The sequence below is a fragment of the Apostichopus japonicus genome, chromosome 20 (genome assembly GCF_037975245.1).
Source record: "Apostichopus japonicus isolate 1M-3 chromosome 20, ASM3797524v1, whole genome shotgun sequence".
Lineage (NCBI taxonomy): Eukaryota > Metazoa > Echinodermata > Holothuroidea > Aspidochirotida > Stichopodidae > Apostichopus > Apostichopus japonicus.
In genome coordinates, this window is record NC_092580.1 from 1,575,111 (window position 1) to 1,589,163 (window position 14,053).

Below are 14,053 nucleotides of genomic sequence, written 5' to 3' on the forward strand. Positions count from 1 at the left end.
ATTAAATAAAGAATGTTTAGATGCAACTTGCAAGGCCTCAGAAGTGCCATTTCCGGCAATCTGAGAGTCATATTTTGCCAACAAAAATTCTTGTACGCTACGCGCCAACTAATGGTGGCGCTCCGCTTAGATAGTGTGTCACGGGAACTTTCGGGCACAAAAGTTTCTGCCCCCCCCCCCAAACCGAATTGGTCCCGTACGCGTATGACTGGCCCCATGATCTGTTTCCTTTAAAATAAAACAAAACCATTGTTAGCCTAAGGCCTATCGCACGTTTGATACTAAATATGTGTGTGTATATATATGGCAGTGTCGTCTGCTCACATTGCAAAAAGTTTCTGTTTTATAACTTTCATATGCGGCCGTGTCAGGGCGTGTCACCTCTCGACCAATCAGATTCGCCCCCTGCCCCCCCATTGGAAACCCTCTCTAAATACCCGGTGTTATACTTCCCTTTATTCTATGCAATTTGTTGATGGGTTTGAACCAGTGTTTTAATCTCGGAAACAAGCTACGGTGAGTGTTGCCAACGATGTTATCAGAGAATTCAAGAAAGAAAAATGTTATTTACGTTACTTGAAGAAAACAATAGCTGAAGTGAAAAACTAGGCCTAGGCCTAGTGCGTATTATTAGCACACTGCATAACATATAGGTTTAAGTTAACGCTAGGCCTGCGTTACACATTAATAAATGTGTTATAAATTACAGTTAGGCCCAGATCCTAACTTTTTAAGCATGTACGTACTATAAACTCTTCCTTTTGATCATGTGCAGTATCTGTTCCCTTTCGAGGGGAATCGTGATACACACCTGATGATGGTCACACAGTCTCGATTCAATGGGACTGGGGGTAACTTATAAGAGCGGATCAGTCGTTTGGTGTTTTTGCCCAGGTTCTTTCCTGGGTAACTTTTCTTAAAAAATAGTACGTACTATTAACTTCTCCTGCTTCTGCTTCTATTAGATACTCGTTAAAACCCCTCTCGGGTATCACAACGAGGATGTTGGTGCACAGCGCAGCAGTGCTAATAATAATGCATAGGCAATCTTGTCTTAAACACCTCAAGACTACGGCTCTCTTTAACGGCCAAGGATTGTGTATTCCAGTCTTTTATAGTCCTAGAATAGAATCTATACTGAAAAGCACGATGATTATGTGGAATTTGTGTACAGCGGCCACGCCTCCCTGGTTTCAAGAAGGGATTAGTCTCGTTTAGGACTGCAATTAGGCCTATAATTTGGTAAAAGAGCATAAGCCTGGCCCTTTTCCTTCTTTCTGTGAGGGTTCCCACTTCAAGATCTCACTGACGATTCATGCAGGGTAGTAGGGAAGTTTATGCACAGTTAGTGGTTCATGCCATGGCCTCTGTGATCTTGTTAGTGAGAAAACAACTGGTTATTGTGATGGTCGGTGGAAAGAAGTTTTACTGATGAACATAATATGTTTCGTCCTTTGTAAAAAAAGTTTGGTCCTAAATAACTCATACAGTATCAAGGATTTCAAGATTTTCAAACTGTGGCCTATTATATGGAGCAGAACTGATGTGATGTGGATGATTATATTTAATGAGATCATGTGTGGGAATTGTTTGTGGAGGGTCAATGTGAGGTGGAGGAGTATATATGCTTTACGAGGTTTATGTGTTACTGTGGGGAGGGTACCATCCTATTTTGGAGATGTGTGTCACTGGATTAGGCTCAGTGTGAGGAGTGACCATGTTTCAAAGAGACTGAGAAATATGTGTGGTATTATCAGCAGTGTTGTTATTGTCTTGCATAGTCGGACTGAGAAATATGTGTGGTATTATCAGCAGTGTTGTTATTGTCTTGCATAGCAGGTAACATTTACTAAATAAGCTAAATAGACTTGTCTATTCTCTGTATTCCAAGCCAAATGGGGCCACCTACAGTAAAAGTGGTTCTGGCCAAAGGTGCATGGGGCAAGCCAAGAAGAATACTCTTGTGTCAAAACAAGCTTTACTTCCTCCCTCCCTCCAAAGTCCATAACCTAAATATGGCTATGGTTCTACTCAAATGTCAACATGGACAATATTCTATAATGCACTGGATACATTATCCGGACCCATTAACACCATGCTACCCCATAACCATGGAACAAATACAACAGGTAACAGGGCTAAAATAAGTATCTTAATGATTGCTGTATGAACAGCTAATGAGATTATTATAATATCATGAAGAATTCCCTATGACCTTGTCATACACAGGGAAAAATGTAGTGCTAACATTGTAAAAATATGTTTACAGATTTGCTTATGATAAAATAATCCAAATTATAAAAGTAATTGCAATGATCAAAATAATGATAGTTTATAATCAAAACAACAAAACAGTTATTACTCTTTCTTGTTAATATAAGGTATTTTACCTTTTTCCATCACTGGGATGAGGATGACATCATTGTCGTTGTTAGTGTTGTTTTTGTTAAAATGATGGCTTACACACGCAGATCAAAAATGAATCATTCAAGAAAATCACGTACAGTACCTTACTACTTGGTAATAGGCATAATTTGATTGTTTGAAAGAATAATCCATTCTCCCTCTATGAGTCCTAACTATTTTTTTTTACTCTCTTTTCAGTACTCTGGCTTAATGCTTTATCGGACAGCTATCCAGTTCATTGTTTCTCAATTCCACAGCCATCAAGGGCTTACATCATGATTAACTAGGTAAGTGACTTCAATTGTCCTGTTACCATGGAAGAAGATTACAAAACATTTGACACTTTTACCAACAAAAATTCATATCTGGATCTCAAGTATTAACTTAAAACCAGAGCAAACAAAAAACAGATCTGAAAATGTTAACAGAAGTACAATTGCAATGAAAATCATTATTATAGATTTTAAAAACATTTAACAGAAATTAATTGTACTGTCTCTGTTCTGTTACCGGTTCATCAAGGGAATTTGAAAGGATTTATATTCACAGTATGGATAAATGGAACAGCAGAGGGAGAAATTTTAGATATTGGTGACTGAGTCACAGGGTCATCTTAATTATGGGCCTTACTTGGCTGATCCAAAGTTGGGTGTAAATCTAGTTCGCAAACCATGGGGCATGACCCAAAGGTGGGTCATGAAATTTTTCAGTGGGTCGCAAGATGAAAAATGTATCTACAGTTTTTTTGAGCTTGATGATGGAGATTGATTGAGTAAATTTGTTTCTTGTTACATTAAGTCCTTTGTCCAAGCTAACTTTTATGAATTCTGAGCTTCAAGTTTGAGTTGTGGGCTGTTGCTCAGTCCTCATAAGAACCTGGGTTGCACATGTGGTCTCTCTAATGCTACAAGATAGACTTTACTTCTTTTACCATTTTTAATACCTCCACAGGCACCCTGGTACAGCCCCTGGTGAATCTCAATTGGACCTCTGCCACAAAAAGCTTGTCCAGTCCAAGATGGTACCTTCGTCTCTGCCGTATCATGGCTGAGTTTTAATTGACCAGTCCAGGTTGCAGCATACCATCAGTGGTCAGTGATTCCAATCTTTCCCATCACCCTCACCAACCCATCACCCTCACCAACCCATCACCCTCACCAACCCTTCACCCTCACCATCCCATCACCCTCACCAACCCATCACCCTCACCAAACCATCACCCTCACCAAACCATCACCCTCACCAACCCATCACCCTCACCAACCCATCACCCTCACCAAACCATCACCCTCACCATCCCATCACCATCCTATCACCCTCACCATCCCATCACCCTCACCATCCCATCACCCTCACCAACCCATCACCCTCACCAACCCATCACACTCACCAACCCATCACCCTCACCAACCCATCACCCTCACCAACCCATCACTATCCCATCACCCTCACCATCCCATCACCCTCACCAACCCATCACCCTCACCATCCCATCACACTCACCAACCCATCACCCTCACCAACCCATCACCCTCACCATCCCATCACCCTCACCATCCCATCACCCTCACCATCCCATCACCCTCACCAACCCATCACACTCACCAACCCATCACCCTCACCAACCCATCACCCTCACCAACCCATCACTATCCCATCACCCTCACCATCCCATCACCCTCACCATCCCATCACCCTCACCAACCGATCACCCTCACCAACCCATCACCCTCACCAACCCATCACCCTCACCATCCCATCACCCACACATACATTATATGATTATTTCCTCTCTATGCATGTATGAGACACTCATTTCCTCCTATAAGTTCTTGGGCAGCATTCCACTTGCCTTTAACAACTTTTATATCATAACTTTTTCTATTTTGTTCACAGTTTTGATTACCAGCATGGCTGCTGAAGAACACATCCATAGCCTTACAGTCATCTGATGAAGGTTAGTATCCATCCTAGATAGAAACTATATATATATAGCTCTGTGAAATCAAAACTAATCATATCAGCAAATTGTATTTATGTTGGTCAAGAAATGAGTTATTACAGTTATTGTCTAGTATACTGGTAGATCTATATAATTTCAAATTATGGACAGCATTTGGTATTTTCTCAGTCAAAAGTCAAAAAGTTATTTGTTGTAAGTTTTCAGACCTGGAAAAGGAACACACATGGAAAACAAAGCACTGAATGGTTCTGTATGAAAGGTGGTGATAGTTTACCTTTCATCGTTGGTTAAATGTCTACAACAAGTAATCTTGGCTCATTTTTAGTCAGATAGAACAACTTCCTGACTTCTAGATCATCTCCTAACAGGTCGAATGGTCAGTATTAAAATAATGTTTATTCATGGAAAGATCTGGCCCCATCCCCAGGGTGTTTACTTTGACTCTCAGAAAGAATTTTGTTCATAGTGTCTCTTTGTTGGGGGTTGAGGGAGCGTTGAATCCTAGTTGATAGAATGGTCAATAGCAAATATCAGGAATCGGCTAACCCTGGGCTAGTATGCATCAAATATGTAAAGTGAACACTTGTTCGATTGGCTTAGTAAGATTTTAGTTGCAAGTTGCACTGGGGAAGTTACCAACCGTGGTGCTGGTTATGTCAAGTTCTGAGATACACCCGTTTGAAATTTATTTAAAGGTCATTGTGAAAGAAGTAGTACACAGCTTTACAATAGGAGAAGGTGTTACATGCCTATCTAAAACTAAGAGTTGGTGGAGGCTTTGAATACCTGAAAGCTAATACTCCCAACAAAGTGCTGGATGCTATTCCATATCCAGCAAGGGGTACACAGCCAATGAAGTCAATCTGTGGAAAGGCACGTATCTATCTAAGACCAATCCAACGTGACCTGAGCCTTGTAAAAGTGGATGTGAATAAACAGTATTGATGTTAGGAGAACTGGGACAGATTCTATAAAATGTTTGTGTTAAATGTAATCATCATAGTGGAATATATTGAAACAGCTGTTCTGATTATCGTGTAACACTATTTTGCAGTACTGTAGTACTTGAGTCGAGACTGAGACCAGAATCCAGTATGTCTTTGACCCGGTATTGTCTAACACTGGGGATCCCTGAACTCTGAATTAAGTTTAAGTCCAGACGAGTCCATCCATGGTTGGATCATATGGATAGATATAATGGTTTCATTAATGTTATTAGCAGTGCTCAAACATAATTTAAATTATCAAATGTGAGTTATGCATGTTCTCTGTAGCCATATATAGTGGTTGAGCAGCAACTGTAGATGTGGCACTATATTCTTCAATAGACATTTGGCTCACCACCTCCTAACAAATTCATATTACCACCTTTCTTCTTCCTCTTCCTAGATTGAACATAAGAAAATTAAAATTACAAGACAGCAATTTCTTTACACAATATCATACATATAACATTCATAGGGTGGCATATAGGAAACAAGCTGCAGTCTTATTAAATTAATTGAGAATAAAATGTTTAAGGAAATTTACAACAGTAGCTTATAATGGTCAAATTTTAGAAGTAGAGTTAGAAAACAGGCAATGACAAGGCCAAACCATTACTGATGCAGAGAAAAAAGTAAAGTGTATATGTAAAGGCCTATTACGAGGGTCAGGAGACATATAGGAGAATGTTTTGGAGGAGTATATTGCTAAAGAGTGTGAAAGGCATTGATGTACTATTGCTCAAGGTCAACAGAGGTAGCATTGCATAAACCTTGACATGATCTGTGAATTATTTCCTCATTAATTCACATTTTCCCGTTCAAATTGAACATAATGTAGCAATTGCAATACAGAACATTATAGAATATTAAACAAAGAAGAAACCATCTCACTTTAAGTTGTGTAAATAATGATTGTCAATATCTGTGGGCTTATTAAGGGGCTGTGATGTTTGAGATCCATCATATGACTAATTTAAATATCTTTAAATTGACAGCTAAGCAAACCAGATGCCAGGGCCATGCAACCACATCTTCATCAGTGATTTCTGTGAATTCTGCTGACAAGTAAGTATTATTAAGTATTATTAAATAAGTAGATGCAATAACTCTTGAAGTTTCCTAGTCCAGATATGAGTAAATAAAACTGCCAATACCCAGGATTTAAGTGTAAGATGTTTGACTACTAATTAATGAGGACTCCTAATTAATCCTTAATGCACTGGTCTACATCAACGGTGCATGTCTAAAAGATGTTTGACTACTAAGTAATGAGGACTCCTAATGAATCCTTAATGCACTGGTCTACATCAACAGTGCTTGTCTAAAAGATGTTTGACTACTAATTAATGAGGACTCCTAATGAATCCTTAATGCACTGGTCTACATCAACGGTGCATATCTAAAAGATGTTTGATTACTAATTAATGGAGACACCTAATTAATCCTTGATGAACTGGTCTACATCAACGGTGCATGTCTAAAAGATGTTTGACTACTAATTAATGGAGACACCTAATTAATCCTTGATGCACTGGTCTACATCAATGGTGCATGTCTAAAAGATGTTTGACTACTAATTAATGGGACTCCTAATTAATCCTTAATGCACTGGTCTACATCAACGGTGCATGTCCAAAAGATGTTTGACTACTAATTAATGAGGACTCCTAATGAATCCTTAATGCACTGGTCTACATCAACAGTGCTTGTCTAAAAGATGTTTGACTACTAATTAATGAGGACTCCTAATGAATCCTTAATGCACTGGTCTACATCAATGGTGCATGTCTAAAAGATGTTTGATTACTAATTAATGGAGACACCTAATTAATCCTTGATGCACTGGTCTACATCAACGGTGCATGTCCAAAAGATGTTTGACTACTAATTAATGGAGACACCTAATTAATCCTTAATGCACTGGTCTACATCAATGGTGCATGTCTTAAAGATGTTTGATTACTAATTAATGGAGACACCTAATTAATCCTTGATGCACTGGTCTACATCAACGGTGCATGTCCAAAAGATGTTTGACTATGGAGACACCTAATTAATCCTTAATGCACTGGTCTACATCAATGGTGCATGTCTAAAAGATGTTTGATTACTAATTAATGGAGACACCTAATTAATCCTTGATGCACTGGTCTACATCAACGGTGCATGTCCAAAAGATGTTTGACTACTAATTAATGGAGACAACTAATTAATCCTTAATGCACTGGTCTACATCAACGGTGCATGTCTTAAAGATGTTTGATTACTAATTAATGGAGACACCTAATTAATCCTTGATGCACTGGTCTACATCAACGGTGCATGTCCAAAAGATGTTTGACTATGGAGACACCTAATTAATCCTTAATGCACTGATCTACATCAACGGTGCATGTCTAAAAGATGGTTGATAACTAATTAATGGAGACACCTAATTAATCCTTAATGCACTGGTCTACATCAACGGTGCATGTCTAAAAGATGTTTGACTACTAATTAATGGAGACTCCTAATTAATCCTTAATGCACTGGTCTACATCAATGGTGCATGTCTAAAAGATGTTTGATTACTAATTAATGGAGACACCTAATTAATCCTTGATGCACTGGTCTACATCAACGGTGCATGTCCAAAAGATGTTTGACTACTAATTAATGGAGACAACTAATTAATCCTTAATGCACTGGTCTACATCAATGGTGCATGTCTTAAAGATGTTTGATTACTAATTAATGGAGACACCTAATTAATCCTTAATGCACTGGTCTACATCAATGGTGCATGTCTTAAAGATGTTTGACTACTAATTAATGGAGACTCCTAATTAATCCTTAATGCACTGGTCTACATCAATGGTGCATGTCTAAAAGATGTTTGGTTACTAATTAATGGAGACACCTAATTAATCCTTAATGCACTGGTCTACATCAACGGTGCATGTCTAAAAGATGTTTGACTGCTAATTATTAAATGGAGACTTCTAATTAATCATTAATGCACTGGTCTACATCAATGATGCATGTCTTAAAGATGTTTGATTACTAATTAATGGAGACACCTAATTAATCCTTGATGCACTGGTCTACATCAATGGTGCATGTCTAAAAGATGTTTGATTACTAATTAATGGAGACACCTAATTAATCCTTAATGCACTGGTCTACATCAACTGCGCATGTCTAAATGTTTGACTACATGTTGTGATTTCATCTCATCTATAAATCAAAGTACTCTACATCTGGTAGAGTCTGGCATGATAGAGTCATGAGGTGACTGACACTTTTGTGATTCTTAATCATAGTGCAGGGTGTGGCTAACTAAACTACTGAATGGCTAATCATGTCCATTAAGTACACCTACAAAAGATATGGTAGGAGTGTTTGGGTGGGGCTGGGGATGGGGGGGTCAAATCTACTCAAGTTTGTACGGAACGCTGATTACAAACATATCACATTTTTCAGATCTCCTTCCAGAATATTAACTTTCACACAGAAGTAATTCACAAAATTTCTTAGCTGAAGCCATGCACAAATTCTATGCCAGCTACCCCCCTTTCCTATGGGTCTATCACACCTCGATTATTTTTTTTTTGACAACTTGAACATTGTTGGCCCGTGTATCCATCGCTAGGCCTATTGTATTCACTGGCGGATCCAGGGCCATTGTTTGGGAGGGGCCAAAGTGGCATTAGAGTGATATGGGGGAGGGGTCTAAGGGGAGGGGTGGAAAATTTTCTATTTCTGAATGCCCTCAGATGCAACTTGGTGCGACAAAAGTGTACAATGGTGATGTTAATTTACTTCTAAAAAAAATGTTTCCCAGGTGTAATTTTCTAAAATATTATAAAACAAAGTTGAGATCATCTTTCTCAAGAAATTTGATTTCTCATAGGTTATAAATTTCTTACAACCAGCCTGTAACTGCAAAATGGTGTTAAACTGTAAATCCTCATGCTCATACATTTACATAGCTCCCAACTCTTGAGAAGGCAAATGCTGGTCCATGCCACGAATCGCCGTCCTGGGGGAGGGGTATAAGGGGAGGGGGTGTCCCCCTCCCCTTTTGAATTTTTTTTGGAATCCTGGTGATGCCTACATGTAAAATGGTGGCACTTAGAAAGGCTTTTGTCACCCAAAATTTTCTGAGAAATATGCATTTTTTTGTGTGTAACATCAATAAATTGAATAGTATACAAAAAATGAATGGTTATGAGTGCAATAGTGCAAATATTTCATGAGTTGAAAGGAACAAATTTGCACCTCGTTGAATGGAACAAATTACCATTCATTATTTGTTTTATACAACACCTTCAAATTTGGATATAATTGGATGTAAAATGCACTCATGCAACAGATTGTTTTGAACAGACAGGTTTCTCTGCTCTCTTACCATTGAAAAAAGTGCTACCAAAAAAGTATAACGCATGGTTCTATCATCATAGCGTGCAATAGAGCGGATTTTGCATGCAATCGACGAGCAATTGACCAATCAAATCGTCCCCGTTCTGGCGTAGTGACGAATGTTCAAAATGTGAGTTTTGAGAAAACGCGCTCTAAAGATTTTCATATTTTGACTTTAGTATAGCGTAACTAAAAGAGGATCTTTTTTACTGAAAGTTGTCAATATTTTAAATATAACAAATAGAACTTTGAGTTCTCATGTTTGTTGCTGAAATTTCTTACATAGTAGTAATTTTAGTGTAAACATTTTCGTCGTTATGTCATGTCATTTTCAGTTAATTTTAGACATTCGCCACACATTGATCACTGTGCTAGAACTAAATTTTGAGGTTTCGTCCTGTCACAGACTTGTATTCGTCACTTTTGTGTGTAGTAGCCATAGGGTACACCGTGAATGTTCACTGTCACATGGGGAGAGGAAGGGGGGGGGGTTAGGTGGATTAACCTTACGATAGAAGAAAATAATCGAAGGGGTGGTACATTGGTCTTATTAATTTTAAAAAGAATGTCCACGGTTTACTTTAATGTATAAAATAGACAAGGAATGGGTTATACGCAGGTATCAACATACGTGTTTTAGTATGTTTTTCTTGAGTGACATGGATGGAGTCGGATATGACGAGGGGAGGTGGTATATAGGGCAAGGAGAGCCGGCTTTTGAAATGGTGGTATATTGGTCTTATTAATTTAAAAAGAACGCCCACGTTTTGTTGCAATGTATAAAATAGACAAGGAATTTGTATGGGTTATGGGCGGAGGTAAGTGTTTTAGTATGTGTTGCTTGGGTGAAATGTAGGGTGTCGGATAGAGAGATGTTGAGGTAGGGAGGGCAAGGAGAGCCGGCTGCTGAAAGGGTTATATATTGGTCCTATTTATTTTAAAGAACCCCCACCATTTTCTATAATGTATAAAATAGACAAGGTATATGATGAAATGTGAACACATGCAGTTGCAAAAATAATAGTTCCAGTGGCGTAATCTGTTAAGTCGGAACTCTTATAAAGCACACAGACTACGGAAAATTGTGTGCAATTCTTCATTTTCAAGTTAGTGTATTACGTGAAATGTCTCTGACGATAGTTACTAAGTATCCTTCAAACGCTTTGGAAAGCTATTCCACTATACTATCCCCTTAAACGGAATGTGAAATTTTATTACGCTCACAGGCACATTCATAATATCCAACCCAACCTCGTGTGAATCCTCAGATTTAAAGAAGGAAATAACTGTGCCATTGTTCAAGTGTTTCCAAGATGTACTGTAGTATGTTGTTCCTTCTTTTTATTTCCTTCCAGTATACATATAAAAATTATAGAGAGGAGTCATATAACACCTCAACAAGAAGAATAACTCATATAAAAGTTTTTTTTTTAATATGATAGGATACCAAACAGTCCAAGAATAACTAATATAAAAAGGGAGAAAATGTCAAGATGATAGGATATCATAAAAAATGCATCTACACATACAAAAGTTAATACATAAAACGATATAACAAACAAACTATAACAAACATTCTAAGTGCTCGAATGGAATGTATAAAGCAGCACGGTAAATAAATGAGTTGCTGTAAACTTACGTTCGGTATTTTGTGTGGATTTTTTAGATTTCTGCTCGATTTGTGCAGGAGAGTTTTCAGTACAGTATACAAAGGTTTATTCTGATCACTGTAAATCTTATTAGCCATTCTTGTAAACTCAGGTCTTGCAGCAGCATTTACTTTTTCTAAAAGTATATTGTATTCTAAATTAATATAGATGATGTGTATTTAAGAAACTTCATTCTTCTTTTCTTTGCTTTTTTTTTTGCAATATAAAATGGTACCAGGCAGGCACTGTATAGATCACATGTGCCAGGGTAGAATAATAGTATTGAAAACATTTTCCTTAGCATTTTGGTTAAATAAAGACACAACGTAAGCCACACTAGATACTATATAATATACTTTTCTAATACCTTAATGCTTTGCAAGAAAAGGTCAAACTGTCGTCACTGTATACTCACAGTACTCAGTTTTGGAGGTTCTAGCCACATCAGATCCCTCAATAATAATAATAATAATACGTTGCGACCTTGATAGAATGAGACCTTCATGTTTTATGGTTTATTTTCAAAAACAAATTTCCCTTATTTTTTTTTTTTTTTTTGGGGGGGGGAGTTACGCAATAAAGTCTTGCGGTCACATGTTGGAACTATGTCATTTACAGAACACTGAAAATTTCATTGGTCAGTTTCAACAGAGCTCTTATGAATTGTACATGATACAGCAGTATCATCGGCATATTTTGTTATAGAAATGTGTGAGTTTGACCTAATTTCATCAGTATATATAGTAAATAATATAGCATATAATGGACCCCCCCTCCCACCCCAAGGCACACCAACCTTTATTTCCAATATTTCCGATAACCCTTTATCCAACCTTACTTGTCTGGGCCATCCTTGAAGAAATTGTGTCAGCCAATGACTAAGCCATGTTTCTTTGATAAATCGTAAAAGATCCTTCATTTGAAGCATTTGGCAAGACAGTATTAAAGGTTGCTATACAGATTTTCTAGTAATTCGGTCTAAACGCCCCCCCCCCCTCCTCGTCCTTTGTATAAACTATGCTAGTACCTTCCAAAGTTTCATGTAAAAGTATGTGACCTTCAATTATGTAACTAGGTATTACTTAGCTAGAAAAAGGTAGTTTTAAGTTAGGCTAGAGTAATGCTCGTGATGAGCAAAGCCGCCAACAGCTAAGAGAAACCGTACTTCTTTAGGGAGATGTTACATTTGTAACGATTTGACGATTTGTATCTCGGCAAAACGTCAATTTTCAGATTGTTCTCATTTTGACGAGTTGTCGTATCTCAACAAAACGTCAATTTTCAGATTTTTTTTCATTTTGGCGACTTGTTATATTTCGGCTAAACGTTAACATTCAGATTTTATTCATTTTGACGACTTGTTGTATCTCAGCAAAACGTCAATTTTCAATATTTTGTCATTTTGACGACATGCTGTATCTCGGCAAAACGTCAATTTTCAGATTTTTGTCAGTTTGACGACTTGTTGTATCTCGGCAAAACGTTGAGATTCAAATTTTTGTCATTTTGACGACTTGTTGTTTCTCGGCAAAACGTCAATTTTCAAAATTTTGTCATTTTGACGACTTGTTGCATCTCGGCAAATTTAATAATTTTGTCGTTTTGACGAGTTGTTAAACTCGGCAAAACGTCTTTTTCCGAATTTTGTCATTTTGACGAGTTTGTTTCTCTTTCATCACCATGTCCCTTCTACGCTTCCGTAGTATATGAATACTGTATTAATCAATTAAATGACGAGGTGAACTAATAAAGATATTACCTTCCCATAATCCTGGGTGTTTTCAAATGGCAGTTAGTTGGTTCTCAAGTCAGTATGGCATGGTTGTTATGTTCGGCTTGTTCCAAAGGGTAATATCCGTCGATATGCAAAAATGCATGGACCTTAGACAAATAGTGTTACTGAGTGGTTGTAATGATGACTAAAGTATTCGTCAGTATGTAAAAACGAGAGTGGGTCTTAGGTGGATATTCGTCAAAAATGAGTCAGAAAAAACGAAAAAAATAGACAGTTTTAAAACTTCTAACCCGGCTCAACCAATTCTTCACCCTCGAAGTAGGTAAGAACAATATTTAACTCAATTTCGCCAAAAGTGCACGTTCGCCACTACGCGAAAACGGGGACGAAATGGCCGGAATATAATTAGGTGTTGTATAATAGGTGATAATTCATTCTTTCCCGTGGCATGAAAATGTTCGCTGCTCGCCCCAATGAAAAGAAATATAGGCTAATTTGAGGTTCAAATGATGCTGTAAAGGAGGTTTTATACTCTATTATGCTAAATGCTAAAGAAATGATGGTTGCTATGTCAAGATTTGATGCAATTTTTTTTATGTATACTTGACAATTACAATGCGGTTTTTTCGGACGCTTGTGAGGGTCAGCGGGTTTGGGTGTTAGAATGCGGGTCTAATTCCCGCGAATTGCGGGTCAGTTGGGAGATCAATCAACCCTTAATATAAACTTTCATGTGAATTCTAAGTTAGTATATTTATATAATATAACTGATTGCTTATTGCCATTGGTACCAGGGTTGTTGTACCAATGTCATTCCTGACATACTATTAGTTAAATATGGGCAGTTCATGCTTGCACATGCAGCTGTTTTGGATTTCTGTTTTAATTAATTTGACAACCTCTGGGCAAAGAC

The 14,053-nt window shown here is 37.7% G+C and overlaps 1 protein-coding gene across 5 annotated transcripts in view; it reads left to right on the forward strand.

Annotated features, from left to right (window-relative positions):
- Positions 1 to 410: 410 nt before the first annotated feature.
- LOC139961022 (uncharacterized) overlaps positions 411 to 14,053 on the forward strand; it is a 39,646-nt gene continuing 26,003 nt past the window's right edge. For all 5 annotated transcript variants that reach the window (XM_071959814.1, XM_071959815.1, XM_071959818.1 and 2 more), the window contains exons 1-5: positions 411 to 516; positions 2,605 to 2,693; positions 3,358 to 3,497; positions 4,303 to 4,363; positions 6,351 to 6,420. The gene's annotated coding sequence lies outside the window, so the exon portion shown is untranslated. The remainder of the gene's footprint in view (positions 517 to 2,604; positions 2,694 to 3,357; positions 3,498 to 4,302; positions 4,364 to 6,350; positions 6,421 to 14,053) is intronic.